Source organism: Dermacentor variabilis, chromosome 7, assembly GCF_050947875.1.
Source record: "Dermacentor variabilis isolate Ectoservices chromosome 7, ASM5094787v1, whole genome shotgun sequence".
NCBI classification, from domain to species: domain Eukaryota; kingdom Metazoa; phylum Arthropoda; class Arachnida; order Ixodida; family Ixodidae; genus Dermacentor; species Dermacentor variabilis.
In genome coordinates this window covers 105223997-105243729 of record NC_134574.1, presented here as the reverse complement: position 1 = coordinate 105243729, position 19733 = coordinate 105223997, and the positions used below count along the sequence as shown (strand labels likewise).

General features: G+C 45.8%; 1 protein-coding gene across 2 annotated transcripts in view; it reads left to right on the top strand.

The window, feature by feature from the left end:
* The window catches only part of LOC142587736 (muscarinic acetylcholine receptor DM1-like), a 198526-nt gene that overhangs the window by 5033 nt on the left and 173760 nt on the right, over nt 1–19733 (top strand). For both annotated transcript variants that reach the window (XM_075698943.1, XM_075698942.1), the window contains exon 2: nt 19617–19714. The gene's annotated coding sequence lies outside the window, so the exon portion shown is untranslated. The remainder of the gene's footprint in view (nt 1–19616; nt 19715–19733) is intronic.

The window sequence follows — 19733 nt, the reverse complement described above, 5'->3', positions numbered from 1 at the left end:
ATCCACAGCGTAAACAACTGCCTCGCTCGGTTAGAGCAGAGCAGGCATCGGGGTTCTCGCGAGAAAACTGCGCGTTCACTACATGAGCGATTATGTGCACTTCGTCGAAAACGCACGCAGAAAAAAAAAATATATATTTACTGCATTGAACAAATAAAACGTATACTTACATATACATGTCTGACCACGAAAAACAAGGGCGGTGCATATAAAAACGACATCAGCTTCCAGTCCGCCCTATGGAAAGGTCGCGGCCGCTCATAACGACTCGCCTCAGTGTAATGCGACGCTATACTCATATGCGTAAAATTTTTAGGATTTGCAACATTTTCCTGTTATTTATAGACAGCGCTTCGCGGTGTACACTGTACCTGCGGCAGGCGATCACTTGTGGCCGTATAGATGCGGACGCAGACAAATGCAGCGCTCTATACGAAATCGTTGTTCAAACGCGGAAGATTGCGAATTAAGTATGTTGCATGCTGCGAATATTTGAAATATTTTTTTTACAATAGGTATATGATATGTATAAAAAAGGAAGCAGCGCGTGCGGAAATGAGCGGTAGAAATTGCTGGCACGGGCCTTCGTGTCGTTGCTGTGTGATCGACAACAATGCCGTCTGGCTGCTGACGTCTCCGCTCAGGCAGACGTGCGGCCATCGCGGTGGATCGTTAACAGAATGTTTGCGTCGGCGCAGCATATTAAACAGGGAACGACACACTCGTCTAATATTGCGCCATTTCAAAAACCAGAAAAACAAATGCATTGCTTGCGTCGCGTTTAGGCGCCAACTTAGAGCGAAATATGCAGCAAAGCGCACAGCACGCAGTTCCGCTGTTGCCACGTGACACCATGACGTAATATCCAACCCCGATCCGGCTATCGAGTGAAGTTTCGTGCGTGCAAAACAAAAAGAAAGAAGAAAAGCCAATAAAAAGCTTTAAAAGGTTGAAATTGGCTTTAAAAAACATCGCTTTGTTTTTCACATGCGCGTGCAAATGGTACGTGGCGCTGTTGACAGTATTTATAACATCACCGGGCTGTCCCTTTAAAACTGGACGATCCGCTTCCTCGCTTTGCACTTTATTATGTGTGATCGGTGGCATGGACAGAGTGAGAGAGAGAGACACACACGTATATTAACTTAAAACAAAGAATGTCCATATAATAAAAGGCTACACTGCATTGGGTTTTTTTCCGGCGGGTTTCCTTGATTATGTTAGTTCTTTCGCTCCTTAATAGCTATAGAGCAGCAAGCTGTCGTATATCGCTTTGCATTGGGCAGCGGTGCCTCATGGAAGGATCCAGCCGTTTGGCGTAAACGACTGACCTCTGTGTCCCAGCAAGGCAGATTCTTCGTAGGGAGGACAGGTGCCAGGACATATGCATCGCGGACGGTGTGCTGTGGCTGGATCACCCCTGCCGCAGGTTCCGCAGGTCGTGTTAGGCGACTTGTTAAGGTAACGTGCTCTGAATGCAGGCCTGACTGCCGTGCCATTGTGCAGATGGCGGAGTGCCGCGCGTTCCCAGCGTGGAAGCCCAGTAGCGGGGGGCGGGGTCATGGCCTTCGGGCAGCAACGCTTGCAGAGGAAGCTTTCTTTGCTGTCGGAGCTGCAGAGGTCAGCATCGACAGCGACTACGTCTTCTGTCGATCGGGCTGCGACGGAAGCCGGGCAAGGAGGATGATGAGGGGGAAGGGTTGGTTCAAACATCCTTCCTCGCGGGAGAGCGTACGTTCGTCCATTCCCTCCTGCGCCATATCACTCGGTGCCCAATGAATGTGCAGCTTCAGTTCCTTTGTGCAGCCGAAGTGTCGCTTCTTCGCGTACGGCGGTTGCCAACGGGTGTGCGCGTGAAGCTTGCTTAGTTTGTGTACGGCGCCTTGCGAATCCGTGTGTATAGGAGTTGAGGGATGCGATGCTCGGGGAGACTATTTGTGGCTGCTTGAACAACCTCCAGGTGGCGTGGAACACTTCATCTGGTTAGGCGCGCAATTCGAGGTGGAAATAAATGCCTTCCTTAACAAACCATAAGAAGGAAATCCTTCCGCATTGAAGATTTCATGACATAACGTTCCCTGAAGAGCCCGAAGTAATCTCGAAGAAAATTTCTGCGACTTTTGATTGTATTTATTTTGATATACGGAGTTAGTCGACTTCTGGTGGCACACTCTTGCAGCCAATGTATGAAAAGTTCGGGCGGTACGTTTGCCGCCAATCACGCCTGGCTAACCCCACCTGTGGCAGCACCATCACCACCATTCATTCATTCATTCATTCATTCATTCATTCATTCATTTCATTCATTCATTCATTGACTAAATCATATAACGCAGCGTCTTTTTCTTCAAATGCGACGATGTTTAAGAAGCCTCCGGGTTCCTTGGTTCCTTAGTGGTATGGCCCAGGTGGACAGCAAATGTACTTTTTTGTTTAACTTAGTCCACTTCGCCAATGTGAGCGAAATGCATGTTCAGTTATAGACCAATTGTACAGTCCCTTCTTGAGATAAGGCACATAAAATTGAAAACTCGGGCAAGGTATTCGATCAAAAATGTCAATAGATATGTAAGCTTTAATTGAGCTCTTGTTTTGCGTACGTACGTACGTACGTACATATGTATGTATGTATGTATGTATGTATGTATGTATGTATGTATGTATGTATGTATGTATGTATGTATGTATGTATGTATGTATGTATGTATGTATGTATGTATGTATGTATGTATGTATGTATGTATGTATGTATGTATGTATGTATGTATGTATGTATGTATGTATGTATGTATGTATGTATGTATGTATGTATGTAGTTACTATATTTACCACCATTTACTACCACTTTGCTAGCTGTTCACTATACGTACACGATATTTCAGGCTTATAGTAAGTGTTGCCTTTACTTAGCTGCAAGTTTGACAGAATAGTTATGAAAAGCGTAATACCCCGTCACCTGTGGTCTGTTCTGCTGTGTAGTGGCAGCGCTAAAGCGATGTTTATATAAACCGTAATGCTTACCGTTACGTTAGATCAATAGATATTCTCTACGTGAAGGCGTACATATGTTCACACTTTAGGTTATACAAATGTGTATTTATAATGTCATTTATTTACCCTGATACAGAGGCGCGCACCAGTGGAACATGTGTTCCAAGAGGTAATGTATACTCATAAGGTCGTTCCTAAAACAAGGCGCCTATAGATTCTGGTTTCGTGCACCCAGTAGTACGTCATTCTACCCCATTGTCGTATGTTTCTTTATATAGCGCTGTTTATAGCACGCGCCCTTATGTTCCTGTCATTGCTCTCACGTGTAATTATTTCATGGTGCTCTAAATTACACGACTAAACTCTGTACCAAAGCAGTCCTCTTTCTTTTTTTTTTGTCTACGTCTTTCATGACTCTTTCAGAACAAAAGTGGCTTAGATATTTCTTACCAATGGAAGCGCCACTTGTGAACATAACAAACACCACCAACCTAATTGGATAGCAAATGCCACTGTATACCGGTACCATTTCCATCTATGGTTTGCACACTGACTACCTGTGGTAGCAATATGCACCAGCTCATTTGGTTCGTAACCGCAACTACCGGCAACGTTACTAACTATCCTTAAGGGCAGTTAAATCTGTGACAAACAGTTACTAACTTTTGTTTAGTGTAGCTGAGGCGACTTTTCTTTTCAAAGAGTGTAATGCTATGCAAAGTTAATATTTTTCAGGAACGGCTAAATAGATTCAGATCTAAATTTTGCACAGGCAGAAAGTGCAGTCGCCGCCCCTCACGCGAAGTGTTAACACGAAAATGTTGTACGAGTCGAAGCTTGTGCTAATCGCATTATTAACCCTGTGTTCAGCAAAACCAAGCCATGGAGCATTCAAACTACAGAACATGGAGCAAAAAAGAAAAAAAAAAGAGAAAGCTCGTTGTGGTATCACTGACGTCCATTTTCTTTCACCGCCTGCGAGCAGCACCAAGCGCGTTCACAGTCATGCGCGAACTCGTTTTAATTCTTTGGCTGAAAGGTCCGATGGCGCCATAAATTTGTTGGCGCTAGAGAAATGCCGCGAAACGACGCTTTCGGGGATATACGAAGCGCACTTACTTCTTTTTCGACAATATACGTTGAGTTTCAACAAACTCGGTGGCAAACGTGCAGTATTTATTTGTTGCCGCACGCCATTACAAGTGGTCCTTGTAGTACGTCTCACGCTCGCGACGACGCTCGCCCTTTTAATGCGCGCTCTTTCGTGTAGCGCATAAACGAACGAAAAATTTATTTACTGCCATTGTCATGATGAAGCACACAAATATGCGCGCGCCTGGGACTGCTCGCTCTAAGGCTTCAGCGCATATGCAGTCGTTAAAGTGATCCAACGACGCCACTATCGCAGAAACTTTCGCCGGGGGCCATTCGTTCTGCCCCTCCCAGCCCCCGCCTCTCGCTTTCCATACTTCCAGCCGGACTCCTCCAATCTGACCCTGCAGTTTGCGTCTTCTGACGTGGCGCGACAATGCCCCGGGGAATCGCGATGCTCGCGCGGTGCCCTGATCTTCGAGAGGCCGTCGCTTGGCCTGCGTACGGCAACTCGGGGCATTAAGGGGCATCATTTGAATAACGCTCCAGCTCCCACGGAGATCCGGCAGTGTGCCTGGAAGATGGACCCGACTTGAGTCCCCCCCCCCCCTTCCTCACTGCTTCGCTATGGTTGAGTTCGCTTTACGAGTGAGTGTGCTCGCACGTGTGCATCTTAGCGTCCGTGCGTCTCCTTGTGTGTGCATGTCGTGTGTGTGTGTGTGTGTGTGTGTGTGTGTGTGTGTGTGTGTGTGTGTGTGTGTGTGTGTGTGTGTGTGTGTGTGTGTGTGTGTGTGTGTGTGTGTGTGTGTGTTTGTGTGTGTGTGTGTGTGTGTGTGTGTGTGTGTGTGTGTGTGTGTGTGTGTGTGTGTGTGTGTGTGTGTGTGTGTGTGCGTGTGCGTGTATTTACAGACGTCATGTTTAATTGGCTTTGAAAGATGGAAAAATTCGCTGGAGGGAAGTTTGGAAACAGCTTGCGGAAAATTTGGTGCAACGACGCGAATTACTTCGTGTGAGTCTCAAAAAGTACTCGTGGACTGTTGAAGAGACAAAAAAAAATATGCACGTCTTCCCTGAATGCAGACCTGAACAGCGCAGGCAGAAATGATGACAATTATTAAAGTATTCTTCCGTTTATTACTTTCCATAAAATACCAAGAGATAAACACACAGTAGGGAGAAGGAGGAAATAATAAGAGAAGGCAAGGATGTAAACCAGCAATGCATCTCGTTGGCTACCCTACTCTGGGGAACGGGAAAGAGGCAATAGAAAGGTAAAATAGAGAAGAGGCAGGGAAGAGGAGGAAAGTCACGGTGATCCCGCCCACGCACACGAAAGGCCTGAACCAGTCAAAGTCGTTCACCTAGGCCAGTCGCCCTCAACAAAGACATAAGTGTCTTCATAAACACACAGGAAAGCTCAAGAAGGACCAATAATGATGGTCGCAACAAGGCGACATCATTACCTCGCACTCACATATTTAGCCGCAAGCTATTCAATCATTTCAACTTGAGCAGTAAGGAAAAAAATAAAGACTGAACCTATTCAAACTATAACGGCAACAATATTCCACACTCATTCAAGAAAGTCTCCATCTGTGCATATCTTCCAGACAGAGATGTCACTAGCGTGGCCTGTCAGCTCTCGACTCACGTGATGCGCGTTTAAAAATAACATTCAATTTCAGTGCCTTTTTAATGAGCGTTTTTGGAAGGCTGTATGAATGAGCAGGAATTCATTGAACTTTTAACAAAGATCTTTCGTAAGGGTGTAGGTCCAGAACATTCGGGCAGCATGGTGTAGTACGTCATCGCGAGGAGCCGCTCACTGAGATACTCACAAATAACGCGCCAAGCGTTGGGCATTGCAGTACATCGATGCCACTTCTGACTCAAATTCACGCACGAAGCGCTCAACGCTGAGACACGGCAATCAGTGCCTCGCAGCACTTGACGGGCTGCGAATAACTGCAGAAGGGCAGCGGATTGGGCGAGTTGGTGTCCCATGGTATCAATAAAATTCTAACGGCGCTAGACGACAGGACCAGAAAGAGGAGGAGACAAACACGGCGCTTCAGCGCCGTGTTCGTCGCCTCCTATTTTTGGTCCTGTCGTCTAGCGCTGTTTGCATTTTATTGCGAATAACTGCGGTACTCGTCCCACAGCTTCCCACTGATCCCTCGATGCTATCCGAACACCATGGTGGAAACGCTTCAGTTTTTGCTTGAGAGTACTTCTCTAGTTGCTTGAAAATGATAGAGCGTATACCACCCGTGATTTCTAGTTCCTTTGTCAACAACTACCTTATTTAGCTAGTTGACAACATATGGGCCACAGACTAACGTTAAAAAAAAACATGATGTTCAAAAGCTGGTATAGAGTTATTTCCGCAGTAGCGCAAAAGCACATGGATGGCGAAAGAAGCAGACTAGCGCTATGCCCCGTCTGATTTTGTCGACGCACGTGTGCTTTTTTGCGCTGTTGTATAAATAAAAAGATGAAAAAAAAAGAACTAGACTGAAATGCGCCGTAAAGTTTTCGAATATTTAACTACATTCCAACTTAGTCCTAAGTAGGGCTAAAACTACAAAGTCTGATCTGAACTATTCGGTTTTGAAGAGCAGAGACATCCCGCCTATCGATCATCCTTCGGTGACAACAAGCTGTTGAAGGGACGGAGGAGGACGAAGAGATCACGAATGAGATGCACGGTCAAAAATTCTTATTATAAGCATGAAAATTCACTGCTGTTCAACATAGTGAATGTAACGGTTCATCTCATATTAGGGTAAATAGCTCACTTGCACTCAATAAAAAAATTCACTGACGAATACGATACTCCCTAATGCAAAATTAGAGCGCCGCTCTATACTTGTTTTCATTTCATGATATATTGGCTGGCGCGTGCAGTCTGTCTGGTGGAACACGTTCCAAACGGAGCGAAGTGTGTCACGACTGCTTCACTAACCGGGAGATCGCGAGAGGCAGCGCGTGGATGACGCGTGGGCGCGTTTCACAGCAGCCGCCGCAGACAGACCTTCACTCATGCAGCGCTTTGGTGAGCAGACGACACATAGAGAACCTCGATGCGCGCGCCCCCAGCGAACGGAGCAGAGGCGAGCGAGTGGAGCCAGGCATCCTAACGACGGGCACCATGTCGTAGCCATCGTCGCCATAGTCCACCTTGCGCGGCACTACGCTATTCTTCTCAATACTTTCGCCACACCCTCCTCTTCCGCTTTCCTGTTCACGCTATCTCCGCTCTTGCTGTCTTTCATCGCCTGGTGCGCTCTGCGTCCACCTCCACCAGATGTGTTACGTAGGAAAACGCAGACGAAAAGCTGTATACAAGTATATTTACAAAGAAATAAACCGCACTTGGCCAAGAGGCAACGTTTGGTTTGGTTTGGCTTGGTGCCTGTAGATATAGCACAACCGACTACGGTGATTGGATATGAATCGGGTGGCAGTGGGTCGAAAAAGTATAATTGCCTAAATAGGAACTTTTTTATTAAAATGAGATATTAAATGAATTCTAATCGTTAATAATAATTCTCATGCTATAGTTTCTTAAAATTAGCCGTTAATAATTTTGGTTTATTGTTGTGGAAAATAAAACAGTAAAATTAGCATGAAAGTCTGCTTGTTTCCATTACAAAATTATATATGGCATCACATACGTTCCTATTACAGTGTCCTAGTGCCGACGCCCCAGAGACAGAATGATAGGTAGCGTAATGGCTAATACAAGTTGGCGGAAGGGGCCTTCTAGAAGTCGTTTTCTATGCACGTTGAATCTACGACACTCTATAAAGAAATGATCAATAGTTACGGGTTCATCGCAGTAGAAACATTTAGAAGGTGCCAAACCAGACCTACCCGAATAGAAATTAAGCCTTGGTATTCGGCAACGCATACGCGTAAATGTAACTTCAAATTTTCTTGTTGCACACCATCCGCTGTGCCAAGGAAATCTAAGGTACAATGATAGTACAGACCTGCCTGAATATACAGGGGAAGACTGTGAGCCTATGGATCAAGAGTTCACAGAAAGCGAAGTTCGCGCAGCCCTGTACGACCTCAACAGTAGATTTGCTGCCGGTCCAGATGGCATTTCCAATAGGCTGTTGAAAAATTTGGACGATGATTCTATAAAATATTTAACAGAGTATTTCAACGAAGTCTGGAAGAACGGTGATTATCCGAAGGAATGGAGAATCGCTAACACAATTCTTATTCTCAAACCAGGCAAGCAACTCAGTCTAAATAACCTAAGACCCATATCATTAACATCATGTCTGGGCAAAACCATGGAGCATGTCATACTCAATAGACTGACTATGTATGTAGAAAACAGAAATGTTCTTCCGCATAACCTGATCGGTTTCCGTCCTGGACTTTCGACTCAAGAGGCAATGCTTTTAATCAAACATCAGCTTATTCTTGCTAGCCCGCTACATACGGGAGCTCTTCTAGGCCTAGATGTAGAAAAGGCCTTTGATCGCATCAAGCACAGGGCCATATTGGGTATCCTCTCGGAGATGGGATTGGGTAAGCGATTGCACAATATAGTCAAAGCCTTTCTCGGTGGCCGTTCTGCTTGTCTCAGGTTAGGCGAACTCCAATCGGCAACCCTGGAACTTGGGAATCGTGGGACACCACAAGGGTCTGTCCTATCTCCCATGTTATTTAATTTGGCAATGTCAAAAGTGGCTCGAGGTCTCGCGCAGATTGAGGGTATCCACATTGCTATATATGCAGATGATGTAACAATCTGGAGTGCTGAAGGTAATATGGGACAAACAGAGACCAAACTACAGGAAAGCATTTATGTGGTAGAAACAACACTTGAGGGTATGGGACTGAACTGCTCTGCTAAAAAAATCAGAACTATTGGTATTACGGAGCAGTAAGCGTAGGCGCAAGCCGAACGGATATATTCCAGAGGAAGGACCCCGCATTAACATATACGGCAAGAATGGAGACCCAATCAGGCAGGTGGAGACTATTAGAGTGCTAGGACTTCTCCTGCAAGGGAATGGATCTAATGGCAGGATGATAGAACACATTTCTAACAAGTCAGAAGAAGTCATTAGGCTTCTGCGTAGAGTTACCAACAAGCATAAGGGGCTAGGAGAAGACAGTGCCATAAGATTGGTACATGCATTCGCCTTTTGCCACTTCTCGTACGTGGCTGGCATGCTACAATGGACACAGGCTGATAAGAACAAGCTAAACGCTTTAATCAGACGGCTTATAAAGACTGCACTAGGACTTCCCATCAGCAAGGCCAATAATAGCTTATTGCGCCTAGGGCTGCATAACTCACTAGAGGAGATAGCTGAGGCTCAACAGGTGGCCCACCAGGAGAGACTAATGGGGACACGACCTGGGAGGGCGCTACTTGAAGAAATTGGAGTAGAAATTAACAACCACACCAACGAAGGAGGATTATTAACACAATTACAACAGGGACTACGAGAAACAATAAAGACGACCCCGTTCCCTAGGAACATGCACCCGACACATAACCTCGAGAGACGGAAGGCAAGGGCGAAGGCACTCCTTCAAGACATAGCTCAACATAAGCAGCAGGCGGTGTTCGTTGACGCTGCCTGGGTTAAAAATGAGGATGCGTATACCTCCGTTGTTGCAGACACTCAAGGTAACATACGGGATGCCATCACCGTCTATACCAAGGACCCAACAGTAGCAGAACAAGTAGCAATCGCCTTAGCCATCCGGGCTAATCGGTGGACACATATTTACAGCGACTCTAGAACAGCCATACGCAACTTTACCAACGCATATGTAACACGGATAGCAACAAAATTACTAGAGAAGGTCAACAGTGAGAGGATTGAAATCCGCTGGTTTCCTGCACATCTGGGGGTGTTGGACGGAGCTCGGAGAAACCTCAATGAGGTGGCAAATGAAGCAGCACGAGGACTTTCTAGCCATGCTCTTCAAGACCGAGCAACTTACATTTCACCCTGAGAACACAGGGATCGATTATTAACATATAATGAAATCACGAAGCATTATTATTTAAGCAGAAAGTAATACCCATTGCCACACGGTAAGCTTTGCAGAGCCCAAGCGGTCACATTACGTTTGCTACAGACAAGAGCATACCCCAGTCCAGATTTTATTAACAGGATCTATCCGGAGAGGAAAACTCAAATCAACTGTAATAAGTGCAATGGCATCATTACTCTTGACCACATGCTTTGGCAGTGCCCCGCGGCCTTCACAGACTGTGACAAGGAACAAGAATGGTGGCGGCAAATGCTACACAGCGAATCACTCTCTGACCAATTACGGGCAGTCCAGAAGGCCCGCGATGTGGCTGAAGGGCTCGGCCTGACAGTCCCAACGTAGGAGCGGCCCGCGTCAACCTAGGGTTGACCTTCAGGACCCAATAAAGTTCTTACCTTACCGGGCCTTTAAGAGATGCCGCTGCTAGTGCGTCTGCTGACTCGTTTAAAGTGAGCCCCACGTGCCCTGGCACCCATACCAGGTGGATGAGGCGTAAATGTTGGGGAACCAATGAATGAAATTCTCGGAGACTGATACTTGAATTGGGCACGGATAAAGCGGAGCAAACAGACAAGGAGTCGGTTAAGATTACGGCTGAAGAAATAGATGTGGGAAGTTTCCGTAGAGCTAGGATGATCGCCAACAACTCTGCTTGAAATGTTGGCGTAAAGTCGGGTAGTCGAAGAGAGAAAGATCAATTTAATGAATTCGAAAAAATGCCCACTCCGGCCTTCTCTTCACTGACAGAAGCATCTGTGGCTACTATTGCATTTATTTGGAGGTTTTCAAGGTGGTCATCTAATAAACCTTTTAGGTATCGAATAGGTAGGCGTTTAGCGTTATTGAGAAATATATCGCCAAATTCAACACTTGCTGTCGAAGTAGGCAAATATTGAAAAACCACATCACGGATTGATATTTGTAATGGCTCTAATAGTTTCTGCACAAAAACTACCTGGGGACAACGCAGTCTGGACCATTGATTATCAAAGAATACAGCTGGTTCTCGAATAAGAATATAGTAGGAGCGTCCCTGGGGATAAGCACAGATGTTTAGAAATGTTTGGACTGCCAGTATGCGAAATCGAGTTTGAAGAGAAGGCAGGTGAGTTTCATGATATAAAATATTGGCTACAAATTTTGGAAGGCCGAGACACAGACATAGCGATTCGCGTTCTAAAAGAACCAGACGACGTAACTTATACGTAGGACCTCCCGAAAATAACACGCATTGCTCGCTTCTTCGTCATCGCAAATAGCGTTCCGTAGCAATGTTGACCATCTAGGGTTCTGCGTTGGTACTGGTTGATTTATAAACAAGTGGCTAACCCTGGCTGGCTGAAACCATAACGGTATATGGTTTGCTGCCATGTGGTTCTCCCCAAAATAATTTTTGTATACCGCTTAATTAGTAATTTAGCTGAGATCAATTTTTCGAAGTATTTAATATTCCTTTTACGGTCTGGTGCATTTCTTTTCGTTGGGTCAGAAACGATCGATCCAATTTTCTGTGTGGCGATGTACATGCTGCGTGTTTGTCTTTTTGGTCGTCAACCAGTTCAACCATTGCCAACTCGCCCAAATGTCGATTCTTCTTCTGTGCACCAAATGTTCGGTGTGCGTTTTTTTTTTTCATTTCTCCCCGATCGAAATGCAGCGGCCGTGGCCGAGATTTGACCCAGCGCCCTCGGCCTTAGCAAAGCAATGCCAAAGCCACTACGCCACCATGGCGAGTGTCGCAACATTTCGTTTAAATTTGTTTATTAGCGTATCAACGGACAACGCTGAGTTCCAGTACTTAGTATGTAAGTGGCGTGATACGATAGCAGTGTCCGTACTCCCTTCGCCCAAGTAGCAGTAGAGTGAGTGACTACTACGCCTTTCTACTAAAGAAGGGTTAAGAGACGGGAGTAACAAAAGTAGCTGTAAAGCAGACGCTATTTTCACGTGCATTACGAAACAAGCGTGGTCGCCGCGCCGAACTTAATGGCGCGCAAGAAATTTCGCAACTGCGTACGCTTCGATGCATCAGCACGACTTGGCATTGTATACGCAGGGAATTACGGGTCTTGCTTCACTTAAAGCACTTGTCGCGTCTCGCGGGGATTCAAATCCGATATCGCGAAGGATTCTTTTGGAGCGAACATTTCATTCATTCATTCTTCTTCTTTCTTTTGTTCGGCCAACCATTTTGTACGGACTGCTGATTTCTTTCCTTGCTTGATTTGTGCTTCTCGCCCTTGTCGCGCAGCTTCTCAGAGCAAACAGCAAGGAACGTTCCATGACGTCAAATGCCTCCCCCCTCGTGTTACGTCATGGCATGTGCTCCCCGTCTGGCGTATCCAGCAAAATATATAGGCGCACTCATTTTCTCTTCATTCAACGCGGTCCCGGCGCATGATATCCCTGCGGAAGGAACGCGTTACTCCGACAGCCAATGGAAACTTGTTACAACACATCATTTGCAGACGTGGGTTGCCTGCAGCCACTTGGAATTGATCTGCGGTGTTTGAAGAAGCGCCGTCGCCGACGCCAGTGTTTCGGCAAGTGGATTTGTCTAGGTCATGACATCGCCGATGTGACGGAGCTTTGCTAACCAAGAATAAGACGTTTGTGCGGTTTAGCATCCCGTAGATCTCTACATTAGATTACGAGAGACAGTTTGGTCGAGAGACAGTTTGAACCTTTTCACCACCTAGTGGTGACAAGGTTCACGTTAAATATAGGTTAACGTTAAATATAACGGGAACCTATACAGGGTGTTCCACGTAACTTGAACCAGAGATTTAAAAAAAAAACGTGGTTAAGCGCAGGTGAATGAAACGAACAAGGTGTGGTTTGCCATCATGTGGCGCTTCTTAGAGTTTTTCTTAAATTCCGCTTAATTAGTTCATTAGCTAAGATAAATTAAGAAAAATTTGTGACATTCCCTTTAGGGCCAAGTGCGCTTCGTTATGCTTTCTAAAGCTTTCTAAAGAAAGCTCGCGAAATATGAAATATAAAACTACGTGACTGCGCTCCCGTGCTATCGTGTTGCAGCACTCTTAACTGTGCTGATGGTTCGCCGGACGTCAAAACTGCATGAGGGCGTGCCGTAGTCCATGTCGCCACAGAGGTAATGCCGCATCCTTCAACTCCTCGTGGGAGTTTGTGCGCGAGGCCGGCAGGCTATGAGCATGAAGTGTCTTTTTTTTCCTTTTGTTTTTCTTTTGCTTTTTGTGTTTCTTTGTTTTATGATCCCCATTGACCCGTACCTGTGCATACGCCACTGAGCATCCTTATCATTAAAGTTCATTCTCTTACAACTATGCTTCGAGCGAAAGAGACGTGCGCAAGGACTGTGGCAAAATGAGCGGTCGTGGCCCTATAGGCATCGACTTCGCAGTGCGTCAGCATCTTTGACGGTGGCACAGCTCTGACATTTCCTTTCAATAAAGCTGTTTCCTCCTACTTCTTGCTTGACGGTGTCGTGCCTGATAAGCGATACTTCTAACCACGGTTGAGAGCGCTGAAACAGGATAGCGCATGAGAGCACTCACGCGGTTTCATTTATTATTTCGCGGGCTTTCCTTAAATGACCAAGAAAATAAACATGCAGCGTGTACGTTGCCCCAAAGTATTGGATCGGTCGTTTCTGCACCACCCCTACAACGGAACTAAACGTACCAGGCCCTAAAAGGAACATTAAAAATTCGGAATAATTGATCTCAGGTAAATTACTAATTAAGCGGCGTATAAAAAATATTTGGGGGAGCACAACATGACGGCAAACCATATTTCGTTGGTCTCAACCAGCTGGGGTTAACCACTTGTTAATAAATCCTTGGTTCAAGTTACGTGAAACACTCTCCCTGCATAAAGCACGATACATTAGTGTTTTCGCATTTCTATCCCCTCATAACGCGGTCGTCGTGGCCGGGAATGCTGGGTGCAGCGAGAACTCTAACCACGCAGCAATCCCGACATTACGGTAAGCAAGAATTGCTGACGTTTCACTTCACATAAGAGATCCTTCTCCAGCAGAATACTGATCACTGAGTTCAACATACCTGAAACGTAGTGATGACGGAAACATAAAGAACACAACACCACATACACAAACGCAAAATCTGCGTTAGGTAATTCGTCCTGTCTTGATTCGCTGTCTGTTTGCGCCCTTTTCATTATATAGTTTCTTTGATTTCTTTTTTTTAGCTGCACCAAAATTTTAAAGCTTGCCTGTGACAGATAGCCGCTGTGACTGGCCGCTTTAGGCTATGGGACCAAATATCTTTGTAGACACTTTTCATATTATTGTGTAGTAAAATTCCCTCTTGATTTGATTTGATTAGCCCAATTATAAGCCTTGGTCTAAGTTACTCGATGAGGTGGTCATTAATTGTATGAGAAACGAAAATGGCGTCACGAAACGCAGCCTGAGTGCGCCGAATTCAGACGTACATTCAGTGTCTCGCATTCGAGTTACACGTGGAGGCACGAGATCAAAGCTGACGCGGATGGAAGTACCATCCTAAAACGAGCTCGCGAGCGCAGGAGTACAACACGAGGCGCTGAGCGTGGCGACGTACGCCTTCAATGAAAACGCGCTGTGTGCGAACTCCGGAGGGCTGAACAAGGACGGCATTGTCACAACAAAGGGGTGAGCCAATGTGAGTCGAATTGTCGCAAAGGAGAACACAAATTGGCACTAATGACTGACAGCGAAGCACCCGTGTCGACCGAGGCTTCAATTAGCACACCTTCAAGACGCGCCATGTGTATATTAGACGGACCATGCGGAGGGGTTGGGTGTATTCCGGAGGGGCTGGGTGAATTTGCCCCTGAAGCTGCCCTATCTATAGATTTACGAGCGATGCTCAGGAGTCGAAATGACTGGACGAAAGCTAGCCTACAGGACCGCAAGCCGCGCTACGACCGCCCTCCACGCGACGTTTCCTTTTAGAGCCGAAGATGAGCTGCTGCTACCGGACACCCGTTCGTGCCACTGGCTTCTGTGATAAGTTCCTCTCGGGTTTTCTAGGCCCTTACGTCACTACAAAACAAACGGCTCCCCGGTAAACTACCGTGTCACTCTCGCGGAAGTTCTTTCTGACCGTCGTTGCCGCGATTCTGAGATTCTTCAGGTCTCGCGTCTCAAAACGTTTGTTCGGCGTTTCTTGCCAGTCGACCGGGCTACCCGCTTCAGCGCGCGGGAGACTTTGGTGTTGGAGTTACCGTATATCGCTCGCTGTAGGATCCATGTATAGTAACTTTAGTTAGTGTGAGCGCGGTGTGTGTATTTGGTCTTTCTCATCTGTACAAAGAGTTGAGTTTAGTGGTTGAAGGCTACCGGTGAGGTTAGCCTTGCAGTTGCTGCCGGCAATCGCTCCGCCGTAGCGACACTTAAAATAAATAAATCACATAAATCAGACACAGACCTCACACTTGCAAATAGTCGCTCCTAAGGTGACCATGTAGAGGCCCAATCCGTTTCCTGCAGGTAATTTAAACGCACTCGTCGTCACCACTCGGGGCCGTGATAGTGGGTGATTCGCCCGCTGAAATAAAAGGAAGCCCTGTGGCCTAGCCGTTCTGTCGTTATATATATATATATATATATATATATATATATATATATATATATATATATATATATATAGGTGGGAAGGCTGCCACGTTGAAGAAGAGCCTGTTTTTGCGTGGTACGTGATCCAAGACGAAGCGCTGACGCTGGGTGACGTTAGCGATCCCACGCAATCAGTTTGCTTCAAAAACAAAAACAAAAAGTGAGGAACGTGCGTTCGTGTTTCGCCAGCCGGAATCCAGAGTGTGTGATGACGGAGTCCGCGAGCCGAGGTTCCAGCTGGAACTCGGGATCGCCTCCTTGACGGTGCCCTCGTCACAGAGGGCATCGTCCCACAGCTGTTTACCAATGGAGGGGGTGAAGGTTAACTACCAGTTAAAAAAAAAAAAAACGCTTAGCAGTGCACTCTACCGTTACATGCGAGATGGGAGTTCAATAGAGAGAGAAAAGAAAACAAGATTTGCTTGTGTTCATATTCGAAAAGATTTGTCTTGCTTTAAAAAAAAAAAAAAAGATTGGTTCGTTCGCTTTATGACTCCGTTGCCTCGTTTCTCACACCGAAAATTATTCACTCCCCAGCTTTCTGCTTTTGCAATTCCGCGCATATCTTTGCTCGAGCGTATTAGGAAATCCGGGTCTTTCGGTGTCAACGAACTCTCTAACGATATCTGCGCACTTGCTATAGCACGCAGCTACTCAATCGTAATATATGACGAGCGAACCCGATAACGCTTAAAGGCACTCTTAAATGTCGACGACCGAGCGGAAATCTTTATATCGTGAAAAATTGTGCGTTCTTTATCTTTTTTTTTCCTGCAAACGGAGGTGGACGCTCGTATTTATATATATACATATATATACGGCGGTGGTAGAAACTGCGCATTCACAGAGCCTAGCGAACCGTACATGAAGCCCGTAAAAGTATGACTTACGGTGTTCTTTCAGAGTTGCGCTGGAATAGCGTGAGATTGCGTAGTGGTGCTGAACGTCAAAAGCGCGCCCGCACGCAGCTCGAGGCCGTACACACTTGTACATCAGACATTTCAGCCCCGTCAGTGGACCGAGACATCACGTTACGACATTTGCACGGGGCCGAAATGCCTTCCACAACGATGAGTTGTGGCCGCGCGCACACTGGCGTATGTTGCAAAAGTGCAGTAACCTCGGCTTTTGCATTGATGTCATTTTCGTAGAACATAGCCGCGTTGCGCTGCTATAAGCACGAGGGTGTTGGAATCAAACGCGAGCCGCGGCAATAACGCCAGCTTGTGACGTGCATCGGGTGTACGTTCGAGATCCCCGTGGTGGTCCAAATTATTTTTTATTTATTTTTTATTTATTTAGAACGACCTCAAAGGCCTAGGAAGAGGCATAGGGTGAGGAGGACATACGGCACAGTTTATAATAAGATACTATCGGTAAAAATATGTCGGTGCATAAAGGATTCAAATATTGGCACAAAACGATAAAATTTGCATATGTACATAAAGACGTCGAAAACAAAGGAAAAAGAAAGGAGGAATGAACAGATAAGCATTGCATAAGAACAGCAAGAACAGCAGGAAGTATTACATAAAAGCAGCAAGCTGCTTTGCGTTGAGACGTTATACACTGTGTAGCGTTAAAAAAAAAAAAAAGCAGCGAACACACACATGGCGTAACGCGTGCCAATGTATTGAAAACATAAACGTAGATGGGATTGATGAGTGCCCGTGTACTAACTCAACCCTACGCCCAGTGTGGACAAAAATGTTTGACCAAATTACTGCAAAATGCGCCTTGATTTCTTAGCGAAGCAATGCTATCCTAAAGGCTGTTCCACAGACGGATAGCGCGAGGCAGTGGTGAATAGTTAAATGCTTGTGTCGCTCCTTACACGCGGACATTGTTGAAATTATTGCGCAATCTGCGCGATGTGTAGACGGTTTGAAGACGTAAATTATTACAGAATGCCCCACTATGGCGTACCTCATAATATTGACGTGCTTTTGACTCGGTAAACACCAGCGTATTCATAAAACGTTCTTGCGCTAAAAGCGCTCGCGCCAAAATATAGTGATGTAAGGCATCTTATTAGCGAAGGCGACCGGCCAATGAAAAGCAGCACTTATGAACAAAAAGCTTAGTGAATTCGGCCCCACAGTGCACTTTGAAATGAAACGTATCTATTGCTTTGGGACAAAATAAATGATTGCTCTCGATTTAGACTTAAAGCTAAAAGTCAAGTAGAGAACAGCTAGCTCTCTGTTTATATTCTATGACCACATATTACGGGAGACAGAAAAAAACGAAAAAGAAATCAAATTAGATGTCACGAGAAGTTTCGAACCGCGGTGGACTTTACATTCAGTTGTATACAATAGCGTATGCTAAGCACTTTCTGTCAACTAATGCAGTGTTCTCATTCGCAAGGAAGCTTATAAAGTTAACAAGTGTAGAGCGTTGCGTTTAAAGCGTACATTTAGAAATAAGAAGCATAGCTTATAGCGAAGGATGACAGTTTATATTTGCCTCTTACTATCAACAGAAAGACAAGAAATGCACGTATATGGCACATTTTAGTACGGTTCACATATTTTTCTACGACGGTGTATGATCAACCCCAACCAGGTTTACAGAGCTCGGAGCTCTTCGCTTTCGTTGGGGCAATTAAGTGTGATGACGTCCGTGTGACGTCACACACACTGCGCTGCCTCCGAAGCAGCTCCCTTCGTTTCTTAGGCAGCAGAATCTGCGTTCAGTGTCTTGATAGTGCTGTTGTTTTGAACATTCAATGACGAGCTTTTATTTTGCTTGGTGACACCGCGAACCAAGACACTGTGGTTGCGCGCGTCATTTGAGATAAAATTGGGGCGCTGTAACTTAAAGCTGTTCCAAACTTTTTCTATTACAATTCTGCAGTAAGCCCTTCACGATTGGTCAACAAATTTTTGGGTCACTCCCGACTTCGCCTGTCTGTCACGCGAAGTCACGAAAACCATGATAGCTTTCCATCTGATATGAAGCGTACACACTGATTGCGCACGATTAGGCCGAGCAAAAGAAATACTGTTATTTCTGATTCGACGATTTTTTGCTAATATAGCCTTCTGTTATGGGTTAAAAGTTTTCATACTGCGCCCACTTCGCCTGTCTGTGAAGCGGGCGGCGTCAGAAACACGCGAAAACTCACCGCGTCAGTGTGACGTGTGCGCGTTAAGTATCAATTAATATGCCGAACAAAACTTTTTTTTTCTGATGAGCCGGAGTGGGACTCCGTTCCGAAAAAGAAGGTTACTGCCCGCTGATCGTCCGAGCACTGGCTAGTCTCACCTGCCGGAGAGCATGGATTTATTTGCGCACAATAAACCCTTTCGCGGGGCAATATAATATTTTTGAGCCCTTTCGACACATATACGACATCGCTCTGCCAACTCTTTGCTGAGGATGCGCTTTAGCGGCTTTGCTAAGCTTCCGTTGCACGCTGCCGCTATTTTTGACCAGCCACTGCAAGCTAGTTAACGGCAAAGAGCACCAATCGCAGACGCCGGCACAACCCTCTTCATCTGCTTATCGATTTTCAGGGTAGTGGCTCGGCCCCGTCGAGGCCCTCGCCACTTGAGCGTGCACCTCGACTCCTTTCAACTAATTAGAAAAGAAAAACTGCTCAGCCTAGGTAATGGTATTCGTTCTTAAAGCAAACAAAGGTGACCTACTACAAACAAGGAGAGCGTTTCATTCGGCTGTTCAGACAACGCCGCGGGTCAGCACCCGAGGCTTGCGTCGGCGGTTACGCAAGTTTGACGTGAGGAAATTGGAATAAAAACATATTGGAATAGTTTTACGTTGTAGCGCCTTCCAAGTGCGTTTTAGGAAGAAGCTTTAGCTCAGTGTTGATCGAACTCGATGGTGAGTTCGACCGAGATCTAACTTATGTCTTTACTGCACTTTCCAGCTTCCTTACGGCACCATTCGAGGTACTTGAGTGCGTCGGCCACAAGTCGAAACGGATAGGACGGTCTTCCAAGCAATACAACTGTGTCTCCGTAACGGGTGAGTGTATTTCAAGAAC